The 8,379-nt window shown below is 44.2% G+C and overlaps 1 long non-coding RNA gene across 1 annotated transcript; it reads right to left on the reverse strand.

Annotated features, from left to right (window-relative positions):
• Nucleotides 1-7,739: 7,739 nt before the first annotated feature.
• On the reverse strand, nucleotides 7,740-8,324 carry LOC121661925. The gene is made up of 2 exons (XR_006015126.1): nucleotides 8,074-8,324; nucleotides 7,740-7,975 (listed from the first exon to the last, which is right to left on the reverse strand). It is a non-coding gene; the product is annotated as an uncharacterized LOC121661925 (long non-coding RNA).
• Nucleotides 8,325-8,379: the final 55 nt, after the last annotated feature.

Genomic DNA, 8,379 nt, shown 5'->3' on the forward strand with positions numbered 1-8,379 from the left:
TCCTTCCTTCCTTCCTTCCTTCCTTCCGAATTCCTTCCTTCCGAATTCCTTCCTTCCTTCCTTCCGAATTCCTTCCTTCCTTCCTTCCGAATTCCTTCCGAATTCCTTCCTTCCTTCCGAATTCCTTCCGAATTCCTTCCTTCCGAATTCCTTCCTGTCCTCCCTTTTAAAGAGGTCCACTGCCCTGTAGCTTATTAGTTCCTATTTTGCTATGAGCCTTCCAGTATGTAAAGGGAGTTGACAAGAAATATGGAGAGGGAATTTTTGCACAAATATGTAGTGATCAGACAAGGGGTAATGGTTTTAAAATGAAAGAAGGCAGGTTTAGATTAGATATGAGGAAAAAATTCTTTACTGTGAGGATGATGAGGCACTGGAACAGGTTGCCCAGAGAGGTTGTGGACTCTCCATGTCTGGAAGTATTGAAGACCAGGGCGGTTGGGACCCTGAGTAACCCAGTGGAAGGTGTTCCTGCCCATGGCACGGGTGTTGGAACTAGATGTTCTTCAACATTGGTTCATTTCCAATCCAAACCATTCTAAGATTATGTGATTCATTGCCTGAGTTAGGCATCCATTAATTGTAGCACTTACTTCACGTCCTCTCCTTCATCACACTCACAGTTCAGTCTACATCTTCATTTAGAAGCCACAGAGATTCAGTGACACCTGTACCTATTCTGTAAGAAGGGTGGCGTCTTAAGAACCACTCTGTTGTTTACACCTATTTCCATCTTCTCTGTGCAAGGGCTGGTATTACTCTGGTTCTGCAGTCTGGATTTGGGCCACTTTGGCAAACCTCACATCAGGTTGCCGTGGGGTTGGCTTTGCGCTCCTTTGGTTCCTGAAGCAATCCCCTGTGCTAGGACAACCTCCATCACTCCAGGGTGAAAGGAAATCAAAAGGTCCACCATCCTACTGGCAAGATGACATTCTGGCTGGGAGCCATCTTGGCACCTGTAGTCACAGTGGGGACTTTTCTCTTGGCTATGGCCACTACAGGTCTAAGGGGACAGAGAAGCCAACAGTAGTTGGAAACCACCAGTGACTTCCCTGTGATGGTGATTTCAACAGCTATTAGGCCACTTTGGGATTGGAGAAGTCTCCAGAAGTTTGGGAAAAATGGAGAAGCTATATTAACAATGCAGCTGGAAAGGATCCACAGCCTGAAAATGGGGGAGGTCATCAGCACAGCTTTCCTTGAACAGTCTTCTCTGGTTTCGAATCTTTTTACTTTTCTTTTGGATCTACACATGAACACAGGAATCATTCTACCATTCTCTGAGAGCATACCTGGTGGATTTTTGCAAGCCTGTTGCCTAGGTATGGAAAATTTTGCCAAGAATGGTTGTATATAAATATGTTTTTTAATGGAGATCTAAGCGTCACTGGACTGTGCAAAATGCAAAGAAGGAGAAGTGTGGGGCACACAGTTATGCAACTGAGCCACATTTTACTCTTCAAAGGGAAAATACATGTCCTTCTACTACTACTTCTACTTCAAGATTTACTTGAAGATTTCTTTTTCCTATATCTATATTGTACTTTTTATAATACAACATTTACCGGATTATACAAGCCAAGATTGAAGAGTGAGTACCTTTATATATTGCAGCAGAAATCTGCCAGTCATCACTTAAGTTCTTTTCTGTGATACATTTCTCTTCATGATCATACTTCTATGAGTCAAAGCTTTCTTCATTTTCTTTCTTTTTTTTTTTTTTTTCAGAGAAAGGGAGCTGCGGCAGTGAACAATGTCTTCATTGTGTAAAAGAAAGGAAAAATAAAGAAAATGGTGGTGTAACAGACATAATATGAAACCAACTTCAAAATGTAAGGCTGTTCAACTGTCCAGATTAGATTAAAAAGAGATGAATATGGGAGTAAATAAACTGTCCAAAGCACAGTCCACTGGTTTTACCTGTGAATCAGCCTTCTGGCCTGAGAAAATTGAATTGCAACTGAATGCAGATGGCTAATTTGGAAAAAAAAAAAAATCTCTATGCTCCTGTTTAATAAGTAATATTAATTTTCCACTACCAGAATTGCTGTAATATTGCATTTTACTTATTTCTTTCAATATGTTTTTATATTATTTTTGACTTAAATAGGCAAAGATCAGAGAGATACCTCTTACAGCTTTGTTTTGCAGTTGAAAAGACAAACCACAGGTAGAAAGGCAAAAATTAAAACAGAAAAACACAAACAGAACATGGTAACATAGGAAGAAAAAACTGATGGAAGAGGGGTGACAGGTAGATGTTGCAGAGAACAGGAAGATAAAGACAAAACACAAGGTAAAAGACAGAAGCATTTAAGCAGCTGGTTAGTGTACGAATGGGGACAATTTATTGCTTTTTTAAAGAAACAAATAAACATTGGTGCTCCGGTAGTTATATAGCTCAAGACTGGTCTCATAAGCTAAACAGGTTTGGTGTGGTCAGAAATGCAGTGGCAGACTGCCAAAACCCACTCCTGGAGCTATGGGAAGCATCTGACTTGCTGAGTCAGCGTGGAGACAGCTCCCCAGAAAAGTAAAGGCACTGTGCCAACACCAACACATGCCTTTGGATCAGCCATCTCCTGATTGCTCACAGAAATTCAAGTTCCCACAACAGTCTCCCCAGAAAATTTTGGCTCGGTCTAAAGACCTCCAGTGGTGAGAGAAATAAAAGGAAAATTCTAATTATACCTGCTCAGCAGTGGTAATGTGTGACTGAGGAATAATCTGGCATGGAGGGCAAGGAGGGGTTAAACTGGCTGGAAGCAGGAATGCCAGAGATAGAACAGACTCCTTCCAAGGGAGTGAAGTTTCCCTTGGTGATGAGATAAGAAACAGTCTCAGCTTTGTCTTGCAGCCATCCTGGAATAAGAGGGCTCAGGGATCCAAGCTCAGGGGCAAACTGTGGGCAGCAGAGCTGGGTGAGGGGTGGATCCACAGGCTGAGGTGCCCCATGCAAATACTCTTGGATTTGGTGATGGGTACATAAGGAATCTGTTTGTGATGCATCTTTGCAGATCTCATGTAGAACTGCATATTGTGATGGGACTCTGCCCAATGCATTGTTCATTAACTTCTTCTTTTATATTCAAGGGTGTGTTTAATTCACCTCGAGGGTACCATAAAAATTCTCCAACAGGTGCCACTAGTGAGCCTTGCTGGAGCAGCTGCTCTTGGCCTCAGCTCTCCTTTGCCTCTTCTGCCAGAGGCTGCAGCCCCAGGAGCCAGAGCAGAGTAAGAGAAGTGCCCACTTCTGTCCCACCACCCCATCCCAGAGGCTGATGTCTGCTCAGATTTATCCTTGGTGGCATTTGAAGACAAATCCAGGCTCCCACTGGGGCATCAGAGCTCATGATTCCTCATGCTGTACTTGCCACAAGCAATTGTGCCCAGGGCAGGTTGAATGGGGCTTTGAGAAACCTGTCTAGTGGAACTGTCCCTGCCTATGGCAGGAGTTTGGAATAATATCATCTTTAAGGTCTCTTCCTACCCAAAGCCTTCTCTGATTCTATGATTCTATTATTTTGAGGGCAGAGTGGTCTGCCCCTTTGTCTGGCTTCACGCTTCATCTAGACCATGGAACATCACCCAAATTAGACCACAGCCTTGACCTGAAACAGAATGCATCTAACATGAATGTATAAAATGTTAATTTAGAGGTCTCAGGAGAAAGGAAAAGACATTGAATCCCTGGGGAAACAGTTAAACAGAAAAAATTACAGCTATTGTGAAATATACACCTTATTTCTACTATGCCTGCCTAGTCTTCACAATATGAAAACAGAGAATACAGATTTTTAAATTATGAAACATGTTTTTCAGAGGCAGGAAATAACTGTCCAGGTTGTTTCAGTCCTTTCCAGCAAAATCCCACTTGTGGATTAGGCACAGGAAGAACACAATCACTCCTCCTGCCTGCCTGTGTAAAGCTCCAATCCACCCTTTCCTTGGCCCTCCTTCTTGTCTCCTGTCTCCTAGGACTGGCTCATGAAGCAGCCTGTTGTTTACTAGGCCTCTTCTTCATCTGTTGCAAAGGCTGGAAGGTGTCTAATGAATGACATCTTGCTCATGCCCTGGACTGTCAGGCTGTGGAGCTGGATGCTGCTCTCACCGGTGCCACAGAGCTCTCCTGCAATGACAAATAACTCCTGTCTCCAGGCTCTCCACAAGCAGTTCCTGTGTTTTGTTCATTTTCTGTTTGCCCCACAGAGGCTCTAATCTGCAGAGGTGTTGGGTGCACGCAACCGTGAGTGAAGTCAGGAAGGTGGGGCTCTAACAAAATATCTCCTGTATTCCCACAAATATGAGACACAAGTTTGTAGAACTGAGGCTCAGAATAATGTATTACGAGCATATCCAACTTGAGTACCTGAATTCCTTGTCTGTATCCCAGGAATTAGGAAAGAAAATAAATGAGCAACTGTTTGCACAGCACTCAGATGTTAGAGTGTTGCTTAGAAAGGATGGTGAAAACATTAGTATTTCCATCTTTAGAGGGGAGTTTGAATAGTAGACAGGAAATCGGGCATGAAACTGCCAACTGAACAGTGGAAAATCACTCACTGAGTGCAATCCACCCTGTGGGCTGAGGAGGGCACAGTGAAAGTAATATGTTATAATGCCCTTAAAAGGCAAGACCAAAAAAATATGAAATGAGGAAAAAAGTGACCCAGCAGTCTAATGCTAAGTACCTTACTGGGGCAAAGCTCCTGTAATGTAATCTCTTCGGCATAACAGGGGTTTATGCTGAAATTCTTGTTTCCATACGGAAAGTACAAAAATTCTCGTATTTGATGTCTAGAGCCACAGCTCAGTGCAAAGCAGCCCCACAGTTTTTAAGCTGGTTTGGGGCGAGTTTGTTCTAGAAATACAAACAACACGTCTGGACACTCCTTGCATCTGGCTTAGACACGTTAACTCCTTCATAACTACCCCAGGTATGGAGCCACCTTAATACAATTATTCTGTTTCCAGTGCTGACAGGGTGCTATCTTGCACAATTTGTACATGTTTTGAGTGACCACTAATAATATCTCATTGTGGAATGGGTGGAGAGCTTCCTTACAAACAAAAGTACAACCCATTCTCAGCTTCAAAGGAGAAATGTGAATTTTTCAGTAATAATTATGTATTATTTTATTGAGATTTTTGCAACAGCTGAGACTGATACTGATCAGTAGGTGGTTTCTATTATTCTTTGAAAGTTGGCACTAGACCACTAAAAAGCCCACAAAGAGTACACTGACAATGGAAAATTATCACACTCGCCCATGGGTATTCTAATTTCAACATGCAAAGTCTAATAACTTGGCCATTTGTTCCATGTCTTTCAAACAATAGATGCACATACCTCAGGAACTAATCTAGAGCCATTTATTTGGGCAATGCACCTCTGACTCCTTAGAGCTCCCCAGTCTCAGTGGAGTTCTTAGAAAGATATGGCCCGGCCCTTCTGCTCCCCTCCAAACTCCAGGGCACAGAAGTATCTGCCCTGTCCCAGGTGCTTAGCTCATGTCACAGAGTGACTGAAGCACATACCACCCCTTTCCAACATTTGGTTTCCCTGGGAAGGAAACAAAACTAGACCAGTAGCTGGAATTGTCTTTGGTCTGTGTGTTTGAAGGATGAGGACCCTGAGACACGCCAAACTGCACTGGTTGCACAGATTAGACATGCCCATTTTTCAGCAATTATCTTTCTGGTTTACTATGTTTTGTTCCTATATTTAAATGAACAACAATTTTGAGAAAGCTTTTCAGTACAAAATGCATAATCTTTCCCTGTACAATAGCTGTTCCTAAGCAAGAAGAAGAAGAAGCCTTATACAGTTCTTCAAAATCTTTGCTGAAATCATGTTTCATGATATATTGGGAGATGAGGATGATAAGATTCACTTTTGATACCAAGGTGGATGTCCCATACGTGGACATGGTGCCAGAGCTGCTGCCCATAACCTGGACTTCTGCTGGTTCTTAGATTACATATCTGTAATGGCCCACACACGGTATGCCCAAGAAGTAATAGATTATATGGAACCAAGTGTTTGGGCTAGGACATCATCATAAAGAAAATGAATACCCATTACAGTCTTGTGGGTAAAATCAGGGAAGGTGCATTGACAGTGCAGGTCTGACATCCACTGAAAAAGGCTGCTCACTGGGTAACAGCAAGCTGTCTTGGAAGACCACAAAGAGATAAAGTAATGCAGAAAACAGCAAATAACAACCTAGCTTTCTGGAGAGAAGAAAGGTCTTTACAATGAGAGGAGCATTCAACATTAAACCAAAAGAAAACACCACCCTTCAGCTGTCAGCACTGGCACCCAGCAGAATTGCACAACCTGGAAAACTGTCAACCACACACCTGCAATTTCCATGCTACATGAACACTACAGTTCTCTTCATTCTACAGGGTGGGTCCAGGGCTTCACTGCACTGAGCTCATTCCAGGATGAAGAGTTACACACTTCGTCTGAGCACACAGTTTTTAACTTTCACTTATGTTAAAATCTCCTTTGGCTACATAGAAAATTTAGCACTTCTAAAGCAGTAATCATCTGTCATTATTAAACCAGAGCTAGATTCCCTCCCTTCCTCCTGGCCCAGAAGACATGTAACACAGGATTTTTATGAACTTATACCCTAAGCCCAAGATTTCACTTCATATATATTTAATGACCCGTAGTTGCATGACTCAGTAGCCAATGGTTCAGGTGGTAGCACGGAGGAAGGTTCCAGTCTGGTGGATTGTTGGATATGGAAAGAGGAGCCTCCCAAGTAGCTGGAGAGTTGCTGTTTCTCTGTATCCAGCACTGCTGTGGATGCTACTCCAGCCCGGTGCCCCCCCCCCAGTTTGGGGCTCACCAAAGATGCTGGCAACTGGAGAGAATCAAGAACTGGAAAATATACTGCAGCAACAACAGAAAAACATATATTGCAACAAAATTTCTGTTTAGCTTAACTAAGGTTATGATTATGCAAACAACTCAAATGATGAAATAGCCTGTCACTGCCAGAATGAAGCAAAACAACCTTCCCTTGCAATCCCATTTCTCTTTCCTCTTCCTCCTGTTTCCAGCCACGCACTCCCTTGCTCTGGCTCATGTTTGTGCTTAAGAGAGCCTTTTATTGCCAGTATGGCTCACTAACCAGCAGAAAAACGTTCATGTTTTTTGGTGGATTTGATTTCTACTGGGGCAATGATTTAAGCTTTCCCTCAGAAGAGCTCGACAGCTGCTGGGACTGGCTGAGGACAGCGAAAAGAGACTGTAGGTGGGAGCAGACCTCCTTCCTCGGTGCTGGAGGACTGCTAAACTCCTCTACTGAACACTCTGGATTCTTAGGTGAAGATAAGCTCTAAGGCACTTAGCACATTTAATTATCTGTATGATGAGCAAGATTTGACAACGGGCAAAGAATCGTAATGAAGAAGGAAAGACTGAAAACCGATGCCAGAGAAGTTCACACTCTAAATAAGGCAAATGGGGGTAGTTATGGTAATTGACTTATGAAAACCTCTTTCCGAGCTTGTTCTGGGATTTCTCTGTCGCTGGTACACTTTACATCATGGTTCCTTCAGGGGAGCCTCTTCAGGATAAAAGCTCTCCTTCTGACGCCTGCCCGTGGGAGAAGGCTCAGGCAGGTGCTGGACCGTGGGACAGGTGATGCGGTCACTCCGGCTCTGATGTGTCACAGCTCACCCATCCACGGCAGACACGCAAAACAAGGCAGACTCGGGGCTGTTAGTGGAGCGCGCTTTATTACAGTGGGGCGAAAAAAGTAGGAAAATGAGCAGAAAATCGTACTTTTTCCTCCATGAAGATGACAGCTGTCAACCAAATAAAGCAAACGAATGAGTCCAAGGCCCTACTAAAACAAGAAAATCTCAGGGGGCGCCTCAGAGGGGACCTCATCACTCTGTACAGCTCCCTGACAGGAGGTTGTGGTGAGGTAGGGCCCGGTCTCTTGTGCCGTGCCTGCAGTGAGGGGACCAGAGGAAATGGCCTTAAGCTGAAACAGGGTTACTCAGATTAGATATTAGATAAAGTTTTTCACTGTTAGAGTGGTCAGGCACCGGCATAAGTTGCCCAGGAAGGTGATGGAGTCACCATCTCTGGAGATGTTAAGAGGCGTCTGGATCTGGCGCTGGGTGATGTGTTTCAGTGGTTACAGCGGTAGTGCCGCCTGGACGGCTGGGCTGGATGATGCTGACGGTCTCTTCCCACCTTGATGATTCCACGATTCTACGTGAAAAAAACAGCCAGAGGGGCGCGAGGCCACTGCCACCCCGTTCGTTCCCCACAGCCGCCAGCAGCTGAACCCGGCCCCGGCCCCGGCCCCGGCCCCTTCCCCGCGGCCGCCGGAGCATGCGCGGGGCCGG

Source organism: Corvus kubaryi, unplaced genomic scaffold (genome assembly GCF_017639235.1).
Source record: "Corvus kubaryi isolate FWS band 111438036 unplaced genomic scaffold, C.kubaryi_AGA036_p1.0 37216, whole genome shotgun sequence".
Lineage (NCBI taxonomy): Eukaryota > Metazoa > Chordata > Aves > Passeriformes > Corvidae > Corvus > Corvus kubaryi.